At 33.1% G+C, this 23,130-nt stretch overlaps 1 pseudogene; it reads left to right on the top strand.

Moving 5' to 3' along the window:
- The first annotated feature begins 721 nt into the window (after window positions 1-721).
- On the top strand, window positions 722-822 carry LOC115302812 (annotated as a pseudogene).
- Window positions 823-23,130: the final 22,308 nt, after the last annotated feature.

Below are 23,130 nucleotides of genomic sequence, written 5' to 3'. Positions count from 1 at the left end.
AATCTGAACATCTCTCAGTCATGTGTGAGCCTTGGAGGTCTCCAGATTATAGCTACTTTGTAGTTACTAATTTTTTAGTTTTTCTCTTGTCATCTTATTGGATTCTTTCCCTAAGCATGCACAGCACAGCCACATATTCAACCAAAGATTCAAAGGGATGTTTAAGTATGTTTCTGGAGCTCTTTCTCTGAAACAATATATAAAGCTATTTTTTCTCATGATTATCACATGTGCTGCAAATTCCAGACACTTGATCTTGATTTTCTCACACAAGTCTGATCTGTTCTCTTGCCTAAACAAGGATCTGCTTATCTTCTTCTTGACTGCACTGTGTTCTTGAAAGCTCCTTTCGACAGAAGGCCAAGTTGATGATGTTGTTCACCTTGCTTGTTTTTCTCCTCTGAACATCATAGTTCTATTGTGCTTTTTTTAATTTATAAAAGAGTTCTATATATTTTGACCATATTTTGAGGTTTTTTTCTTTTTTTAATTTACTTTTGAAAGACAGAGAGATACAGCATGAGCAGGGGAGGGTTAGAGAGAGAGGGAGAGAGACACAGAATCTGAAACAGGCTCCAGGCTTCGAGCTAGCTGTCAGAACAAAGCCTGATTTAGGGCTCGAACCCATGAACCATGAGATCATGACCAGGGCCAAAGCCAGATGCTTAACCAAGTGAGCCACCCAGGTGCTCCCATTTTTTTTAGTTTTATATGCTTGTTGATCGCTTCTTGGTCTTCTGGCTAAGACCAAGTGTAGTATCTGTTCTTATATGCTTGTTGGTTTGTTAGTTTTTAATGACAATTTGGTTTCAGCTACTCCATCATGGCCAAACTCTAAAGCATATAATAAATAGAAAGCATAAGCTAAGGTAATATTATGTAGGAGTTGTGCCAAGTTATCTAAAATATTACTATCATTTTACCTGAAAAATACCCTAAGAGATTCTATTACTCTTCTTTCTTCAATGAAGCAGAAGAAAAGGAGAAGAGAGATAACTAGATGGTGAAGGATTTCAGGAAGTCTTTATTCAGGACTAGGTCAGTGGGAGGGAGAGAAAAAGGAAGAGCCCGAACAAAAGTACAGAAGAACATGACTTCATAGCCTTTGTAAGATCAGTTTTGTTTTCTCAAGTGGGGAATTCACAAACAAGAGTGCTGTAAGGTAAATCCTGAAAGGTGTGTGATATTTAGACTAGTGAAATCGCTGAGTATCAGCTGAAGGAACATATGTATATATATTCTATTTTGTAAGCCATAAAAAACTATTAAAGGTTCTCCTGCTGTTCCTCTGAATGACTTTATTTATTACCTCAAATTGAAAGTAACTTTCCCACACATTCTTTCAGCTGTGGGGCAGTGGAATGTACATGCCTAACCCTGTCTTTCACACCCATTGCATGGATATGCTCTTGATTGATTGATTCACAAAGAAGTCTGACACTCACAGTTAGAGAAAAAAAAGCAAATTAGAACTTTTACATATTTAGTCTATAAAGCCTCTGGCATTGCTCTCTAGAATCAGAGAAAAATTGGCAATATGGCAAGCAGGCAATACTTTAGAAATAAAATACATCAATCAGAGTGGAAAAAGTCTGTTTTGCATTGTCATAAAATGATTCCACATATTATTGTATAGGGGAAAACAAGTGTTTTAACTATCAAAGGATGGGGAGAAATTAAATGTCTTCATGGTGTCAGCTTGTCAGGGGACAGAAATATATCACCTCCAGCCGTTTGGTAAATGTAGATGCCCACTGAGCACAGCAGTCACAAGAGAGCCTGTTTTATTGTGAAACCAAATGTTGTCCAGAACACTGGGTAAAAAGCTCAAATCTGCTAACCCCCAAGGTGTTGAGCATGAAATGAGAATTTCGTTACCAATTCAGATAAGCATAAAAGATAGGGAATTTATTAGCTCTCTGGAGGTGTTTGTATTCCAGAAAGATTCCATAAAAGCTATGCTAATGGCTGAGAAGTGACAAAAACCCTTATGGTTATTTTTTGCTTTATATAAATGTGCTGTTTTACCATTATATTTTGGGAGAATAGATCACTTAGCATGTGAAAGCACCCAAGGTGTGCAGATGTTACCAACTTTAATTTTTCCCATTAAGTGTCTCGTTTGTTATTGTTTATGTGTTAAAACATCCCTTCTTACAAGTCTCATAACATGTAACATATTTTACATCTTTAAGATCATCCACTGCCACTCAATTCTCAGAAAGGACATGTGCGTTTTAATAGAAGAAAAGTAAGACAATAAGCCCTTTATCTACTACAAAGCAAACAATCCTGAAATAGTTGTGTTACTCTTTTGTTTTTTCTGAATGGTCAGTATGATTTCAGTGGGAAATAATTTATTTGGCTGCATAGTGGAGGCGCACAAAATCGATTAGCTGTTTTGCAATGGTCTTTGTGCTTTGAAAGTTGTCAATAAGTGACCGTTTTAGACATTGGCATGAGAAACCACAAGGCACTTTCATTTGTTTGTCTGTCTTGTTGCTGCTTGAACAGCTGGAGTGTCTTTCAGCGATTCCCTTTCTCACATGATAGCAGAACAGTGCAATCTCGTTTTCTGGGCCCAATTCAAATAATCATACTTTAATTTCACAAAGACTGATAATTTGGCTACATAGATTAGACAACTACTGATGCTCTAGCAGTACATTTACAAATCAAGCAATCATAGCCCCCAATTTTCTAGATGTCTGCAAGCTAATATTGCTGTGTGATATTATTAAGTCTATCATTTGAGTCTATCATGGCTTTATGCTTTCTTAAAAAATGAAGTGATTTGGAATTAGGAATTTTAAGCAGGAATGTGGCAAAGTAAAATTTTCTGCATGAAAAATATATTTGTGTTTTTATCTTTTTAGATTCAATCAAAAGTAAAGTCAATGATTTTAATCAGGTTTTCTGTTTAGCATAATGAGCTCCAACTAAGGCCCCCTGGTCAGATGACATCATTTCAAGTGGATGAGATGTGACTTTCATTTTTAACTCCACTAGAACTTGCTTGGTGACCTTGAACAAGCTACTTAACCTCTCATTGACTTATTTTTATTACCTGCAAATTGGATATAATAGGCTCAGGCTCCCTCATGATGGTACTGAAGGATAGTTAACATAATGTTTTAAAAATGCCCTGTGCCCCTGAGGAACCATGCTCTAAAACAGCACTTGTATTGGGAATCAGACCCTAGCCCACCTTTGCAACCTATAAATTGCATCATTTATGCACATTGTCATGTCTAGCCTTTGCTCCTTAGATTGATCTTTGTTCATTTTAACCTTAAAAGCATCTCTTAAATATTCTTGGTCCATTTAAAATTACCTCACAGTGAAACACGTAGTTTATGATAAGTGATTTTCAAACCCTAGAGATATTAAAGATTTTTATAAAAAAGTAGAAAGTCTAGAGACTTTGAAGAAAATATTTTAAGCATTGAATTAAACCTAGATGAAGCAAATTGATTAAATGTGGTAGATACTAAAAAACTTTCTTCCAAGGTGTACTGTTGAAAGCTTTCACCTTCAAATGTTTCAGTTAGTAGTTGAAAGTAATCTTTTTTCTTTTTGAAAGTAATCTCTGTCCATTTTACCCATAGCACACCTTTAACTGTGGCATAAATGCCTCAAATTTACTTCACATGTTGTATAATTTATTTTCTTATTTCAACCATTGTCAGAGATTTTACTAAACAAATGCGTTAACAAGGATCTACTACTCTGAGTTCATTGCAAATCATAATTATATCTACTTACTTTCTGTTGTCTATGTTGTCTAAAGCTATATTTCTCTATCATTCTGCCATGAAGTTCAATGAAAACAGCGACAGGATCAACCAGAACTCTTTATTCTTCCTCTTTCTTTATTTTCATTCTCCACACTTAGAATCCAAAAACATATTTGTTTATTTTTTATGTTGTTTATTTGGTCATGGGAAAAAGCAGTGGAGACCAGCAATATTTACCAACCAAGTAGATTTCATGTTGTTTCTTTCTTTTTAGTCTCAGTGAAGATACTCAGTTGAAATGGTTTATGGTAATTATTTGAAAACAGTAGAAATGGCCTGTTTTATGAACTTGTTTCATCTAATTCTTTTTTAAAAAATCAGTTAAAATAATCAATACACTTTGCCCAGATTAACTTTTGCTTACCCCCCCAAGATATACGTCCCACAAATACTCATGCTTCAGCAGATTTCAGCAAGTACCTGAAAACAATTTGTAAAGAAGCATTTGTTAATCTTTTTCGAATGTCTCTGAGGAATCCCTCAATATAGACACTTCAGTTAAAAATGACAAGATCTCCAGGAGTTTCAGCCTATGAGATATTTGAATGGGAAAAACCAAGATTGAGGGCTTTAATATATTTCTTCTGATGCCATTGAATATGGAAACTCTTCTTTTACTATTTGTATAAAAGTCCAGGTATTAGTCATCTCTTCACATTATAAAGAAGTCTGTCACAAGTGTTAGGCACATGTGAAAGGTACCTTATATGGCAGATATTGGAGGTAAATGGTCCTCAATGTACAGCATCACACACTTCTATCAAGTAGAAAGTCTGGATAAGATTATTTAGAGCTATAGAAATCATTGATAAAACCAGTATACATAAAGCAGAGAGAGAATTTTCTGCAGATAGTCTAAACAGTTCTCATTTGTGAAAGTTATAAGCTCATGAAATGGGTGTCATATATGGTGCACAGAATACAATGAAGCAGTAAAGAATCACTGAATAATACAGAACTGTCCAGAGCAAGATATTATTGGTTTAAAATGAATGGATGTAGTAGGAATGATGTTTTGGGACTCAAAGAAAATGTAAGAATCCTTGAGGATTCCACCCAGTCTCCTTAGAATACTCCTTTTCAGCACAGTCATCTTGGAACTCAGCCTCCTTCTCCACAAGTTATGAGAAGCCCAGGTCATGGAGAGGCTACATGACGGTATTACAGTTAATAGTCCACGCTAAGCCTGCAAAGAACTTCCAGAAACATTAGTTGACTCTAAACCCGGTTATCTTTAGCTATAACCGTTTGAGATCCCAATTGAAAATCAACCGTTTAAGCTCAGACAGCACAAAAAACTGAGAAAAAACTATATATGTGCATGTGTGCTCCACTCACACACACACACACACACACACACACACACACACACATTTTCTAAGTTTTGCCTTTCTATATCATGCTGCCATAATGAAATGACATGGAATTAATAACACAGATAAAAAATTATTTACATTCTTGGAGCATATATTCTCATTGTGGAAGCAGAAAACATGCAAGCTATATCAATATCAGCTATTTTAAAATGCTAGATAATAAAGTAGTAAAGCAGAGAAGGTAGAATAAAGATACAGAGAGACACAGTAATTACCCTGATATTTTTAACAGTGTGGCACAGCCTAACAAACCAATATAGTGCATCTTCCTTGTGTTCTCTTCCTTAAAAAAACAAAATAATTTAATATTTTTTCTTAGAAAATGCCTTGAATATTTCTCCTCTTATCTTATATGATACGAGTGACATACATGACCAAACAAACTCAACACTAGTAATGATTCATTAAACCAATAGGGGAAAATTCTAGAAGTAGGGCTTAATATTTATTTGTATGAGTTGTTATCATGTAAAAGCCATATCCCTTTCGGGTCACAGAAAGCCTTCGAGAAAGGCTGATTCTGTGCTTTGTTTTAAGGAACTTGAACTAGCATCCCTTGAGCCTCTGCACCCAATTTAAATGAACAAATATATTCAGTAAGTTTTAAGTATACTGGGAGGAGATAGGTATTATCATATATTACCATTGCATGCAGTGGATAAAATCACTGGTTATTATTTACTTGTTATTATTATTTCCAAACATACATACAAGGAAATTTTAACTACTTTTACAAACATATGAAGAAAGCAAATATACAAATAACTTAATTCAATACCCAATTAATGCTTAAAAGGTTGATAAGTCTAACTATTAACAAATTAAATATATGATTTTCAAGGGAAGATTTGTTTGAAGGGCTTTTTTAAATTTAAAAATATACCAATTAAAAAAGGGGAAAAGAAAAAATAAAGAGAGGCAGAGCTCGTTTTTATTTTAAAAGACACACACGGATGACATCAAAATAATAAAATTAGTACAACTCCTGGAAAAAAAAATTCAACAATGTCTCTAATTTGGAATTGTCCATCACTGTTATATGAATTGCAAAATAGACATGTAATAACATGTAAATAGAAAATTTCAGATTCTGAATCAAATGGACAATGGATATTTTATGAATGCTATGCCTTAATCTTTTGTTTGGGGAATACAGTAAAGTTACTTGAATATTAGAACAAATATGGTGAAGGTTTAATTATAAGTTGAGGAAGGTCTTTTAAGGAAAAAATAAATTCATAATTGTGAAAATTAAAAAAGAAAGAAAGCTTTCACAACCTATTAAATATTACATTAAAATATCACAAAACTAAATTTTGGTTTTAGATTGGAGTAGATTTATCTTTCTCTAAAGAAAACTTAATTGATTTTATTCTACTTTAAAAACATGTATGCTGTAGACATTTTAATTTATATTTTCCTTAAAATCATTGAATTCACAAATGTTACATAAATGGTTTAGAATATGACTACTATATTACAAATAACCATATATTTTAGATAATTTTTCAGCAAGCCCTCACTTTATATAATTTATGTATAATAGCCAATTAAATATATAATATAAAATATTTGATTGTCACACTCTGCACAGCAAACTATTTTGTGTAAGGAAGGCTTCGTTAAAGTAAAATGAGGTTATCTGCTTAGATTGACTTTCTGGCAAATAGAGGCTCTATTAGAAAGTAACTTGGTTTCTCAAATATAGACTTGATGTTTCCATATGGTTACCATCATGACTTAGCAAGGAACTTAAGCTTCCCAATTATTGTTCTCATAAAAGCTTAATTAAAGTACTGAAAACAATGGCAAATTCTGGAATGACTGAAAATGTTTAATTATTCCACATCATCAGTTGAGAAAAAAATGAAAATATGATATTTCAGGTTTTTTAAAATTAGATTTATAACCTGTATTGAAATCATAGTTTGACCTCAATGATTGCTTTTGAAAAATATTATTGGTTAATTTAATGGTATTAATTTGACTTGAAAAACTTGGTAATTGTTAAGTAATTACGCTGCAACACACATCATGTTACACATTTACTTCCAAATTTTCAATGAATCTGACATTTAAAAAACTATTTTCATTCATAAGAAAGTTACCTCATATGGTCCACAGGAATCAAGTAACAAGAGTTCTAAATGACATGAATTCTACCTTGTTTTCCATCTATGTCCACAGCCTTACAATTTGTCGTATGACCATTTTCCTTTGAGAATTATGTTGCTGAGATTCATACGTACCTTTGCTAACATGTGATTTTTATCATTTACTCTCTTTGTCATTTGTAAACATTTTAGTTATGAATACTCAAGATATATATGTTTATGTATACATGTATGCATATGTATATAGTTACATCTGTGTATTTATGTATTCAGCAGTATATATGTTCGTGTATGTTTTTATGAATATATATTTTTATAAATTAAGGATATAGAAACTATTAAAAGTGAATTTCCTAACAAAATGATATCTATGTACATATATATCACATATAAACATATGTATATACATATAAACACATACACACTTACACACACACACACATATATATATCACTTTCTTGGATAGTCAACTTCTCAATAGTTCCTATATCCTTAATTTATACAACCAAAAGATGGCAGTGCTTTATCAAGTATTCTTTCACTATGTGCTTTAGTATTTATTTTCATGATAGCCAAATCTATTGCATGCAAATTTTATTTTAAGAGTAAAACTATGTTCAATATTAAGACATCTCCAATAAATATTTTAATTTTGATCACTGAATTATTTCTTTTAAAACAATTGAAGCAAATAACAGCCTAGAATAATGTCATATAGAGCATCCTCAGAATACATTTTTAAAAAACTTTTCCAAAACTCTCCTGACTTTATTTGATTAGTTGCATGTGAATTTCACTGCAGGCAGATCTTTGAAGACCTGTGGAGGTATCTTTCTATTAATACAATGATCTTGATTCATTCAAAGAATTAGAAGCATGTATTTGTGCTTTTATATAAGCCAAAGTGAGGCTGAATCTTAAAAATTGCCCATTAGTTCAAGAGTTTTCATTCCAGCTCTAACAAAGGTGGCACCCAATATTTCTAATTAATACACCATCAGTGTAAGGGAGATTGTCATGTTTAAATATAGCAGTACTGAAACTCCACTAGATTTTTGATCGTAGAATGGTAATTAACTAAACTTCTTAATTTTATTTTCTACACTGTTCTTTTTAAGAAAAACTAATCTTCTTCCACAGTCTTTATCCCCTTACCTACCTCTTGCTCACAATAACCAAATCCCACAATAATCCATTTTAATGTATTTTAATATAATACTTTTGTAGCAATATATAATAAACTACAAACGACTTAAACTCTGCATAAATATCTCCTTTATTTTTAAATCTCTAATTAGGCCTCGTTAATACTTATTACTATGTTATTTCTTACCGTAGGTGAAACTCCAAATATTCCATGTGTATTTTTCAAACTGCTTACTGACCACGACAACCTTAATGTTTCTCTCACCTTGACTAAGCTTTATACAGGTGTTTTCTTGTTCATAGGGCCTCCCTTTTCTTAAAGCATTTATTTTTGAAAATTTGTGCAATTCTAAAGTTTTGCTGCTCCGTTGAGATGTAAATCTTCTCCCACCCTATTGCCAGCTTCGTTTTTCTCCAGGAACCGGAAGTCATCTCTTTGAAATGTAATCATCAAAACACGTAAGGCTGCAATTGCCCAGTCTCTGTGGGAAGGTAAGAGACTAACTCAGATACTAACTTAGTCTATTAATTTAGACTAAGGGTCTAAACACAGGGTCTAATCATATTGACCAGCCCCTCCCTTCCTGCCCTCTGCTACTTTGTCACTTGTTCACCACAAGGCTTAAAAGTCTCCTGCCTTTTGCTTTAACAGAATTGAATTCAATCTCTTTCCCTATTGCAACAGTCTTGGCCTCTATTGCAACACTTTTGAGTAAAGTCTTCTTTGCTTGTTTAACTCCATTTGGTGTGATTTTTCTTTGACAGTATTTGGTATTGTTGACATTGCTGAAAGAAAACATGCCGCAAAAGGATCCCAGTGATTCTCTTTATCCAGAATGCGTTTGAACCTGAATACACTAGAATGCACCTTTTTTCTTTTGCTGTTTTTCCTTATAAAAAAAAACAACAAAACAAAGGCCTTATTGTTAAATTACATATGTACAATTTCAGAATAATGTGAGGACTGGATCCTGGAGCTCTTGGCAGTAGTACCTATTTCTATTTTACCTCTTTTTCCCAGCTTCGTCTGTAACTTCATGGAATCACATTTCATCAAGAAGTTGTGGTCAAGATTAGAAAAATGCATTACATAAAATCTATCCCAAATTTAGGTAAATGTCAGTCAGCGGTGTTGAAGTAATAGGTCAAGCACAAACAGGAACAGATTCAAGTTCTGTAGAGTTTGAACCTCATACAATGTGGGAAGCTTGTGTGCCTATACTAGAGAAAATAATACTTCTTTATTGAGAGAGGAAGAGTGAAAGAGTATGAACCAGGGAAAAGGGGAGAAGGAGAGAAAGAGAGAATCTTAAATCTTAAGCACCACCAATGTGGGGCCCAATACCATGACCTTGAGATCATGACCTGAGCTGAAATCAAGAGTTGCATGATTAACCAACTGAGCCACCCAGGTTCCCCAACTCAGAATTCACAAAGTCCCTGAATAGGGTATAAAGTAAATTCAGAGCTCAGAACCTAGAGCATGGTCTCAAAGGAAAGCAGAAGAAATGTGAGATACAAAACAATGATAAAGAATTATGTTAAATACTCAATGTTTTCTCTTATCTGCCTATTCTTTTTGAGTATTATCCTAGCCAAAGACTATAACTTATATTTGAGGTCAGTCCAGGAAACAGGAGTAAGCTGATTAAAAATTTAACAAGAGATAACCTAACAGGATAAAAGTATGAATAAGAATAAAATATTGATTTACATATATGCACACATATTACTTATTATTTATACGTAATTACTGCTATCTGCAACAGATAACCCTTACCTCCTGTGTGTCTTCATCCTACATTCTTTCAAATTTACTATAAATAAGTTAAATAAGGGACTATAAAATTCACATATTTTTTAGAAATTATTTCACCCTTGGTATGGGATTGTATGTTTTACTATGATTGTCCATATTTATTATCATAGTTGTTTTTAGTATCATTTTTTCCCCTCCACCTAGAAATGGCCTTCAGATCACATCAGCCATTCCTAATCAGATTATAGACAGTTGAAGAAGGGTGCCAGGGACCAGGGTCATTGCCAAAATAAGGTGAGTTGCCTGGGCCACTTACCCACTGTAAGTAGCTGCCAAAGAAAATTGTACTTAAAAAGAAGCCAGGTTTACAGAATTTCCACAGACTCCTTGGAGTAATATAATTTTAATTTTAATGTTCTTCAGAGAAGAGGTTAACAGGGCAGTGCCCCATACCATTTCCAGAGTTCCAATGCTAACAAACCCTTGCCAAAATACACTGGATTTGAGGGGAACTGTACTTAGAAGTCATAGAAATGATGTCAAGGCAGGTTGTTTTAGAAGCAAAGATGCAATCATGTCACTTCCTTTTAATGAAATCTTGTCCCAGAATCTTGTGTTCTCTTGGATAAAATACAAGGGTTTTACTTAGCCTTCACAGAGTCAGCCCTGAATGGACATTTTTCTGCCTAGCATTGCAGCGAACTCTTCACTACCCTTCCTCACACTCATCAATGGACTCTTGAAGTTCCGTCTGGTTTTGCCATTTTTTCTCATGTGCCAGGGCCTTCAAACAGCAATGTCCTCAGCACGAAACATTCTCAAGTGATGGTCTGAATCCTATTCTTCCTTCAGGACTTTTTCTTCATCCTCAGGAAACCTTCCCATAATCTGGGTTTATTTGTGTTTTGTTTTAGGACTTTAAAGCCTCTTTTTTTGATTCATTTAATTTTATTTTTTTAAATAATAGTTTATTGTCAAATTGGTTTCCTTATAACACCCAGTGCTCTTCCCCACAAGTGCCCTCCTCCATCACCACAACCTCTTTTCCTCCCTCCCCCTTTGCCTTCAACCCTCAGTTCATTTTCAGTATTCAAGAGTCTCTCATGATTTGCGTCCCCTCTCTCTCCCCAACTCTCTTTCCCCCTTCCCCTCCCCCTGGTCCTCCATTAGGTTTCTCCTGTTCTCCTGTTAGACCTATGAGTACAAACATATGGTATCTGTCCTTCTCCACCTGACATATTTTGCTTAGCATGACACCCTCGAGGTCCATCCCTTTGCTACAAATGGCCATATTTCATTTTTTCTCATTGCCATGTGGTACTCCATTGTGTATATATACCACATCTTCTTGATCCATCCATCAGTTGATGGACATTTAGGCCCTTTCCATGATTTGGTTATTGTAGAAAGTGCTGCTATGAGCATAGAAGTACATGTGCTCCTATGCATCAGCACTTCTATTTACATCCTTTGGGTAAATCCCTAGCAGTGCTGGAATGAAAATGAGGGTGAGAACTTGGTGGCTAATATTCATTGAGCTCCCACCACATGTCAGGCCCCCATGAGCTCTTTCGGTCATGCCAGCCAGTCTGCGAAGGAAGTTCTCCCACATTATTATCCTCATTTCAAACTACATATTAGGTATTGGTTGTAGTTACTTGTCCAAGGTGACAAGGCTAGTTAAGTGGCAGATGATTATTTCTTCAGCTTCTCTCTCTCTTACGACTTTACTTCCATGAGAGCAGTCATAGCTCTGTTTTGCTCACTGTGAGCACAGTGAGTATTTTCTAAATACTTGTTGGATGATTAAATTATGCAGATAATGTGATGGTGAGACAGCTTTTTATGTATATTATGGGTGTCATAGATTATGAGAAACCTTTCTGGGTGAGAATCACCAAAGATGTCTTTGGTTCCAAAATTGATCAATAAAAGAAAAGGTTTTCACTTACTAGTGGGAGCTCTGTGTGTGGTTCAATCTCAGAGAGTAGCAAGTGATGGCGTGATTTTAAAATAAGTAAGTGCAAAATAGGTACTTATTGCCAGTTATCTGACTGTAGTTTTTTTTCTCTTATGGCTATAAAGTTTTGAAAAATATTTTAAAAATCCCCCCAAATTGTTCTCTATATCAATTACATAGGTAACCATGCTGAAATGTCTAATTTGCTTTAAATAAATACTTCTGTTGCCTAATAAATCAGATAAATAACATTATTTTCATAATCAGTTATTATAGATAAAGTAGAAAATACAGACAATCGGAAATAAGAGTGATGGATAAGTCCATTGTAAACATATAACCACTGTTGAAATTGGCTACATTGATTTACGTATTATCTCATATACATACTGAATTATCACAATAATTGTTTTTTGGATTTTTAAGGCTCTGAGCTGTCAGCACAGAGCCCAACACATGGCTCGAACCAACAAACTGTGAGATCATGACCTGAGTGAAAGTTGGACCCTCAACCAACTGAGCCACCCAGGCACCCCACATAATTGTTTTATTTATTTATTTTTTAATTTAAAAAAAAATTTTTATTTATTTTTGATACAGAGAGAGACAGAGCATGAGAGGGGGAGGGTCAGAGAGAGAAGGAGACACAGAACCGGAAGCAGGCTCCAGGCTCTGAGCTAGCTGTCAGCACAGAGCCTGACGCGGGACTCGAACCCACGAACGTGAGATCTGACCTGAGCTGAAGCTGGAGGCTTAACAGACTGAGCCACCCAGGTGCCCCCACATAATTGTTTTAAACAACGTTTTTAACTAGAGGACCTAAAAATCTGAAATCTATTCAAAATTGTGCTCCTGGGAATTTCTCAGCCAACTTTTATTAAAAAAAAAAAGTTAAGAATCATTTCATTGTTAATGCTGATGTCAACATGGCAGATTTATTTTGTACTTGGTTAATGTTCAAGAGAGAAAGTAGGACTTTCTTTTCTTTTATGAACAGTTTTCTAAACTGCCATTTTCATAATTGTTCATGATTTTTATATTTCAGTTTTGTTGCCTGGATTAGATGCTAATAGACTGATAGAGTCTCATCCCTCTGTTTTGAAATTAATGAACTACTTGTGTCTGTTTTTCCTTTAGTACTATTATAAATTTTTTGACACTATGTAGATAATATATGTATGTATGTATGTATACATATTAATGTTTTAACCTACATGATTTTGTGACATATTATAAAATATGTTATATTTTCTGTTGACTCATTTTAATGTTTGCAAGGATCTGTGGTGTCATGATTCTGTGGTAGTTTGATAGTGAAGTATTTCTAGTCAGTTGATTTATTTCTTCCAGCGTTTTAAACATTTTAAAGCTTGAACAATTGATTTTCTTAAAATGCTGAATTTCATTAAGTCTAAACTACTCTTCTCCCATTTTGCAGGAGTGCCAATAAAGTCTAGACTTACCTAAGTATGTCGATTTGCAATCAGAATTAACTTCCAACATACAGCAACAAAAGCTCTCTGTTAAGAGATTTATGAAGGCCCATGGAGTCTGCTGACAAGAGTTGCTTTGTTAAACACATATTTCCATGGTAAGTGAATGATAAGTCAGTGCATCTAGACAAGCCCTCAGCACTTTTATGTAGAGTCTCTAATTTTTTTCTGCAGAAACAAAGAATATGGCTATAATGCCAGGTTCTAAAATATTCATTAACTGGTTCATTTGATCTATAGAAGATATAAAGAATTTGCTTTAAATCCCAAGTTTTCTGATAAATGCCAAGTCAAAGACTAAATAGTAGGATATGTATATTAGAATATATTGGAACAAATTAAAGTTGATATTGTGACCCTTGCCAATTTTCTTCTGAAAATATAAAGCTACATTGATAAGATTTTTAATTATTTTTAATAGATGATTAAAAATTAGATCATGTTCAAAAAATCCTTTTAAATGATAAGAAAGTAATTTCATTCACTGAACATAAAGTATGTACATTGTATCATGCCTGAAGAAATGGGCCCTTAATGATTTCTCTCTCTCTTTTTTCTTTGGAGAAACTTATGTTAGAGAAAAAAGAAGAAATATACACTTAAATAAGGAAAATTCAAGTAAAAACAATATAAATATGAGCAAAGATATTGTTTTAAGGGTTAATATGTTTAAGCAATGACCTCTACTTTGAGAGGAAAGAAGTGTCAGCACAATGTTTTGTTCAAAGAGGATTATTACTCTGTAAAAATAACCATGTTGTACCTAATGCAACAACCTAATCTTTATATTTTATTTAATTGCTCCCAAACAATGTCTTCTTCAATACTCTTTCAGCTGCTCATAGAATTGTCCTGGTAATTATATTTTATTAATTCATGAGTTAAATATCATCTTTTATATTTGTGTGAGAATTATATTCATAAGCCTTCTGCAAATTGTTACATATATATGTAGATACACACACATACAACACAAACACATGCGCACCCCCCCCCACACCCTCTTTCCAGGAAAAGGGAATGGTGGGATAATATGGCATGTGGAAGTCAAATGGTGAATAGTTGAACAAGGCTAGTTGAACAAAACATTGTTAAATTTGTTTCTGGAATAGTTGAAGAAAGATTGCATGATAATGAAAATGAAATTGAAAAAAGAGGGATCTAGAATAAATCAAGGAGGTCTATACAGTTACTTATATGTTTGTTTTTATGTTTTGAATTTTTGTTTATCGATTAATTATCTTTTTGTTTTACCTAAAAATATTACAGGTTTAGGAAAACATGCAGAAAAACAGACAAACATTTGGCACCCATGGTGTTTTAAGTTAAAAAACAGAATATTGCATATTTGAAGTCCCCTTTTTCTTGCCTTCTCTATAGAGATAACCAACAAAACCTGAAATTCCAAGTTTTGATACTACTACTAGGTAGTTAGTATGTATAGTAATATATATTGTGACTTTGTACATATTTTGCCTAAGGATAAATATTTCTATATATCAATTCTATTGTCTGAAGATAATAATTTTATCTCTTTGTTTTCAAACCTCATAACTCACTTCTAATTGTTTATGTTTCTACCTTGGTTAAAAGTTTTAAGGTAATATGGTAGAGTAAATCAGTTATGATTACTGCCATATTTGGGCTACTTTTTTCAAACTTCAGCTATCTTTCAGCCCATCACTTATTTATTAGTGTTATTTTTATTATCTGCTGAATCCAAGTGAATTAATTTTTTAAATTTATTTTATTCTCTTCCTGGTCGGGAAGTTGAATAATATATATATTAGATAAATGATTATAGAGGTTCACCCATAGGTTCAGAGTTTCCCATTTGACTTCACTTTTCACATCACATTTTTATCCAGATTTAAGCTACAGTCTTCAGAGATTTTTTCCAGTAAATTTTTTACAGAATTAAATTATCTCATATTTATAGGATTAAAATATTTGTACATTTCGTCTAGTATATTTATATGTTAATTGAATCAACACATGTTTTGAACACATTTTATAGATCAGATATTGTTCTAAGTGCTAAGACTAGAACACTGAACCAAGAGAAAAGAAAACTACACTGAATGAGCTTACAATTAAGGAGAGATGATTCATTAAAAAGATACAGTTCATGATGTCTCTGATGGTCATCAGGAGAAAATTTGTTTTAAAAAGGTAAAGAATTTCTGGGAATGGGGGGAGAAATGCCAGTTTCCAATATTATTGTTGAGGAAAAAATTACTTGGTAGAATATATCCGAGTACAAATCTGGTGAAATATGTATGAGTCAGGCAGTGATATAAGTGCCCAAAGCATTGTAGACAGGATGTACAAGAACATCTTCTGAGCCCAGAAGAGGAAAAGGCAAGCTATAAGCTAAGGATGGCTGAAGTGAAGTGGGTACAACAGCAGGCAGCTTAGAAAACAGCAGGCAGCTTAGAAAATGGAAGAACTACTAGAAGTTGAGGTTAAAAAAAAAAGCATAAGCTTTTAAGATCTTATGGACCTTCTCCATTGGCTAAGAGCTTTGGCTTTTAGAGGGTAGTTCTATATGACTCAGGGAGGAATCAGAGGTCTGTTTGGTTTGTTGTTAAAAAAAAGAGAGAGAAAATATAAAGATTGGACATATGTTAGATACGTTCTTTGTAGGACACTGCAGAATATTTTGAGAATTTCAAAGATTATTAAGTATGTAGTATTTAATAGAATGTTTCTTGCTGAGAATCTCACAGGTAAATTATTCTACTAAAAGCACATCTGTTAGACTCTGAAGACCAGGATTTATGGCAATAATTTATTGCAATCGCCTCGAATTTGCTCTTTCATACTGACTTCCTTTAAAACATCCTAGTAAGTTTTGAGTTTATTTTGTAATTTTGATTGTTTACTTCATGTACTTAATCCACTCAAATGGCTCCTTTTAGATTTTAGGTCATATTAAAAACTTTTATGAGATCTTCATCTATGTAGCTAGTTTAATTCTCATGATTCTTTCTTAAACATGGTTAGCTTCAGTCATATTGAATCCTTTGAAATTCTTGAAATAACTCTGCTTTTATTATATCTCAATAACTTTATGTCCTTTTTTAAAATTAACTTTCTTCCTCCTTTGTTATTGACTATGTTCAGTTCATTGCTTCATATGTATGTGGTCCTTCTTGGGAATATGTTCTATCTTCCTCTCCCCTCTCCACCTGTCCGTGCTCTTCTGTTGTGCTCTCCTATCTCCCAAGCACCCATTATACCCATGTCATTATACCCATGTCAAAACTTCCTTACTCTGTATTTTTCTTCCTTGAGATTAATTTCCTAAAACAGAACCTGATACATATGTGACATGTATGGAGTCAATATAATAAGTACTAGGTTCTTAACTTTGTGTTCACCTAAAAAGTTTAGGTGAACACTTGCTGTTATAACTTTAATAACTGCTCTTTTTTCATGAGTAATTGTTCCTGTTAATATTTCCTTAACCACATTTATTCCAGTGTTTTCATTTGTTTGTTTTCTTTTGGTAAAATTAGACTTGGAATAATGTAGAGTTGGAATGTATTTAGAAGTTTGTTTTCATTTTTACTTAGCAGGTGCTTTGCCCTAACTCGTTTTTATTAATAGTGTTATAGATTGTTACTTTGTTTCCTGTTCTTTTATGCATTATAATTAATCTTAGGAACCAGTAGTGACTGTGATGATCCAGGAATTAATTTAATTAATTAAAACTTGACATGTTTTCTTTTTAATATGATTATACTGTATATAATTATATATGCCACACTTTTTTTGTGGTGATGAATGTTCAGAAAGTTGATCTAGAAAGATGATTATATGATAGTAATTTAAGTATTAAAAATGAAAACATTTTAAAAAGTATGCTTATATTTTTATTTTATAATGCAAATAAAATTAAAATATGGATGTGATGAAGACATCTGACTAATGTATATACTGGGGATAATATAACATGGCAAACATGTTATAAAAATATATTTCTAAATGTCCATCCATATGCATTTCTCTAAAGTAACTCAAATTCTGCAGGGAGCAGTACTATATTATTGTATAACTTGTCTAATCTAATTTGAGAGATGGATAGATTAATTTTAAAAACAACTTGGTTGAGTATGTTACTGGCTATTTGCCATTTTTAAATGGCCCCCAATAATGGTTTTGTGGAAATTCTGTTAACTAGCGTGCATTAAATTGAATGCACTTAAGTCGCAAAGACTTCCAGCTAGTTTAACAATGCAGATTAAATACTACAACACTACATGTATAATAAAAATAAATCTTCAAAAATTATGTCTTGTGCTTTTAGCAAAACTGAGTGAAATGTGTACTAAGGAAAGAAAATGGACAACTTTTATGATTTAAAATCTATGAATTTAATGGGCAAGAATGATGGTGATATGTATATCTATCTATCTATCTATCTATCTATCTATCTATCTATCATCTATCTATCTATCTATCTGTCTATCTATCTAGATTTAGTATCTAGTAAGGTGATGGTTATATATAGGTATATCTGTAGTAATATATATTTTTACATGGATATAAATAAAAGATACAAATAAGGTGTATAAATAGAGAGAATATATATATGGAAAGAGATTATATATATGTATATATATATATATGTATGTATATCTTCTTAATATAGGAAGTATATATATACACACACACATATAATCCTATTTTAGGAAGTAAAGTACTTATCATTTCTGTATAAAATTTTGACATTATTTTAATGCACTGAAATAACTTCAAAAATATCTTTAAAAGATTGTTAAATTTGGGGGTCCTGGGTGACTCAGTTCGTTAAATGTCCAACTTTGACTCAGGTCATGATCTTATGGTTTGTGGTTTTGAACCCCTGGAGACTGCTTTGATTTTTGTGTCTCTCTCTCTCTCTCAGCACCTCCCTTGTTAACACTCAGTCTCCCTCTCTCTCTCAAAAAAAGTAAACATTTAAAAATTGTATAAATAATTATATTAAAATTTTAAATAAATTAAAAATATAAAATAAATCCCACTTTATATGTTGTATGTTCTACATATTTTCAATTTTTTAATACTAGGAATAACTTAATATTAGGATCTGGAATGTAGTACCTGGAAACAATTTAAACATGGATTTTTTTAGTTGCATAAATGTACTAGTACAACTGTCCAATTCATTAAGAAAAAATGGTTCTTGATGAATGGGTAGCAAAAAGTAGTGCAAACATGTATATAATGCTCAGCAATACATAGAACTACTAATACTTGCAACCATAATGAAGAATCTCAAAGGTATATTTCTAAGTGAAGAATGACAATCCCAAATGGCTACAGAATAATTAATTCACTTATATGACATCTTGTAAAAGGTAAAAAATGTAGGTACAAAAAGCAGATGAACGACTTTTAGAGGTTGATTTGAAAGAGAGGTATGGACTACAAAAGGGCATCATGAGGGAATTTGGGGTTAGAACTGTTCTTTATTTTTATTACAATGATATTTATTAGATTTCCTGCATATGTCTAAACTCACAAAATTTCATCAAAGAGATTAAGTGTTCCTGTATATAAATAAAAAGCAGTTAAAATATGATACTGCCTCTACATATAATTTGCTTTACTTCTAAATTGTTACTAACTATATCCTCAAATTATCTTTAGATTACAATTTCTGGAACAATTAAAAACAAATTTAATGTTTACTCATTTTTGAGAGATTGAGAGAAAGACAGAGTGTGAGTGGGGGAGTAACAGAGAGAGAGGGAAACACAGAATCCAAAGAAGACCCTAGGCTCTGAGCTGTCAGCACAGAGTCCGATGTCAGGCTTGAACTCACTGACCGAGCGATTGTGACCTGAGCCACCCAGGCATCCCTGGAACAATTTTGATAGGTGGTTTAAAGAAAGATTTATTTCAATGATGAATTAATATTTTCATATTTTAATTTTCCTCCAATTATCCCATAACTTTCTGTCTTGGGTCAAAACTAGAATCTCTCTCCTAGGGAGGAATAGCCTTGCACATCTATTATTTACACATTCAATTCTCCTCCTAAAATATATGTCCTGCATATGTCTTATATACTTAAAAAATGTAATCCACATTAAAAATATGTCTATTTACAGGCATATTTTGCTAAAAAAGGAGTGTGTATATTATGGGTCAAATATGCTTAATTTTTATTTTACAAATAGTTATTTTATTTTACTTATTACCTATAGGAAACATGTTAGTCATTCTAAAGCATCATGGTTGAGCCACCTGGGTGGCTAAGTTGGTTGGACTTCAGCTCAGGTCATGATCTCATGGTTCATAACTTTAAGCCCTGTGTCTCCCTCTCTCACTGCTCTCCCCTGCTCACTTTTGAAAATAAAATTAAAAATTAAAAACAAAATTAAAAAGCATCACGATTCCTCCATTTATTTATTCACTATTTTTAACATATATTTATCAAGAGCCTACTTCACATCAGGCACAATTCCACTTCATGGAAATAAGTCATTAATAAAACTTGAACTTTGCTCTGACAGACCCAAGCGGCATTAAAGGTACAATAATTTTATACTATAATAAGTATACATAACTATGGAAGAGGTCATAGAAAAAAAGAGAACATTTTGACTTCAGTATTTAAGATTTTAGAGATGCATTATTTAATTTGGGTCTTGAATGATTTGCGTGTGTTTGCTATGATTATGGAGCCTGGTGCAGGGAATGGCGAGAGAGGGAAGAGCACATGGAAGCGATGTGCTGTGGCAGAAGGCTAAACAAGGTAATCCAGGACTAGCCATGGGAGAGTGTGAAAAGTAGAGTTTGAGTACTTTGACATCTGTCTAAAACAGGAGAAAATATGGTTACAATATTAACATAGAGAAAACTAAAAAAGCTAGCAATCATTTTGATGTTGGTTTAGAGAGAGATTAAATTTATGTTCATCATTATATTGATACTGCAAATATTTACCTTGGGTTTTGATTTTTCAATGTGTGGGATGGTTATGGTCCATTTACTGGTAAAATTGGGATATAAATTATTTTCTACAGAAATTGATTTCTAAATAGTTTTAGATAAGAAAGAGAAAAGTTCTTAATTTCTGTCTGTGACCAATTTGATTCCTAAATATCTAAATCATGTATATCTAATCTTTCTTAATAAAAAAGGCTTCACCTGATTCCACATACTTTTCTCTGAGCAAGTATCTCTTTTAACATTTATGGGTTTGGAAAGCAAACCAAACCTAACTCTTTCCTATCAAGATGTGACAATTGCAGTGCCTGGGTGGCTCGGTTAAGCTGCCGACTTCAGCTCAGGTCAGGATCTCACAGTTCGTGTGTTCGAGCCCCATATAGGGCTCTGTGTTGACAGCTCAGAGCCTGACGTCTGCTTCTGACTCTGTGTCTGCCTCTCTGACCTTCCCCCGCTCACACTCTCTGTGTCTCTCTCTCTCAGAAATAAAAGTTAAAAATAATAGACGTGACAATCTAGTTGACAGAAGTCATTAGAACAAGCACATTAAAAAAAAGGTAATTAACAATTAAATTCATATTTATGTCATAGAATAGATAAGTGAAAGATATCAATGATGAAAAGACTACAAATAATTCTATGATATGGGATCACACTTTTTATGAACAAAACTTAAAAAATTAAATTATGTGTATTATATGTATAATTAGATCCTATTTTATTATTTTCATAAGTATACCTCCATATGCACTTACTGTTTATTACAATTAAAATATTTAACTTAGCTTTAAATAGTATGCCTCAAAATGTTATCACACCAAAGAGAAGCAATGGAAGGTAATAGAATAAAACGGAATGGAATGGAATACAAAGTTTGGCTGTGAGCCATTTCTTATAATGAACTCTTTGGAGTTAGACATACAGATGAAGAGAGAACCACTAAAAAAGGCAATAAAAGAAAAACCATAAAATATCTTTTGAATTTATGTAGAAAATCATTACTGGGAAAAAAAAACTCCTGAGTATCAAAAGTCTTGAATTCTGGCAATGCAAAATCTTGTGCAGTATCTCAGAGCATATTTTGGCTCGAGTATCTCTGAACTGGGGGACGTATTTTGCCTCTGTTTCGTTCATGCATCCAACTTATTTGATCATGTTATTATATTCTAAAAAATCTGAGGTATTTGGTTTCACTTTAGTAAGATACAACACGAGCTAAATTATTAGGTAGTGTTACAGTTTGAAGGTTTGCACTGAAATTTGTACGTTTAAACTTAATTCCGCATGAGATGAAATTTGAAGGTGGGATTTTGGGGAGGTAATTAGATCATGAGGGCACAGTCCCCAAGAATTGGATCAGCACCATTGTAAAGAAGACTGGAGAACTCCCCTGCCCTTCTACCATGGGAGGAAGGAGGGAACCAGAAAGTCATGACTCAGGGTCAGTCAGCATCTTGACTTTGGACTCCCTAGTCTCCTAAGCTGTGAAAAATAAAGTTCTGTTGTTTATAAGCCACTCAATTAATGGCGTTTTTGTTGTAGTAGCCTAAAATGACTAAGACAGAAATACAGGACACAAATATGAGCATAAAATATTTTAATCAAATGCTGTGTAATAGGCTTCTTGTCTATCCAAAATAATTCTCATACTTTTGAAATAGATTTCCTTAGATGTTGTCTATCTTAAAAAAGTCATATACAAGTTTTCAATAAGTAGCAATTTTGTGCCTTTTCATATATTAGATTTAATAGAATTTTTGAATATTGCAAATGGATAAACAAGTTCAATTTTAACACAAATATCCATTGGATCCTTAAAAAGCCATGAGACATACTGTTATTCTCATTTTACAAAAGGACAATATTGAATAAGAGGAGTACTAGTAAATTTATTGTATGAGATTTAAAATGATGCAATTTGAATCTGAGTCTATATTCCTTCAAATATAATGTAGTGGATATTTAAGCATTGAAAAGCCCATCAATAATAAATTAAAGGAACTCAAACTTCTGTGGGTTTTTATAAACCCTAAAATTTACCCCAAAAATACACTGCTTAAAATAGCTAAATATTCACCTTATTCAATCATAACCAATGAAAACACCATCTGTACCTAGTTTCCTTGTGTATAGATGGCAAAAAAAACGTTTCAAAGGTTTACGTGAGAATTCACTGTGCTAATGTTTGTAAAGATTATTAAACAATGTCTAGGACATAACAAATGCTTTGTAAATGTTAGCTTCTATTGTTTTATTTTTACAATGTTTGTATTATTTTTATTAATATATTTTTTAAATGTACATGTGAGTCTTTTTGAGAGATAATGCTGCTGAAATTATGCAGATTTAGTATTATGAGGTCAATATCCCAGAGCCTCAGCTTTTTTATTCCATGTTATCATTAATTTTAAGATCTGAACCCTTTGGGGTGCCTGGGTGGCTCAGTTGGTCAAACCTCTGTCTTCGGCTCAGGTCATGATCTCACAGTCTGTGGGTTCCAGCCCTGTGTCGGGCTCTGTGCT

Source organism: Suricata suricatta, chromosome 1, assembly GCF_006229205.1.
Source record: "Suricata suricatta isolate VVHF042 chromosome 1, meerkat_22Aug2017_6uvM2_HiC, whole genome shotgun sequence".
NCBI classification, from domain to species: domain Eukaryota; kingdom Metazoa; phylum Chordata; class Mammalia; order Carnivora; family Herpestidae; genus Suricata; species Suricata suricatta.
The sequence above is the reverse complement of the archived record's forward strand: the minus strand, read 5'-3'. Positions and strand labels throughout refer to the sequence as shown.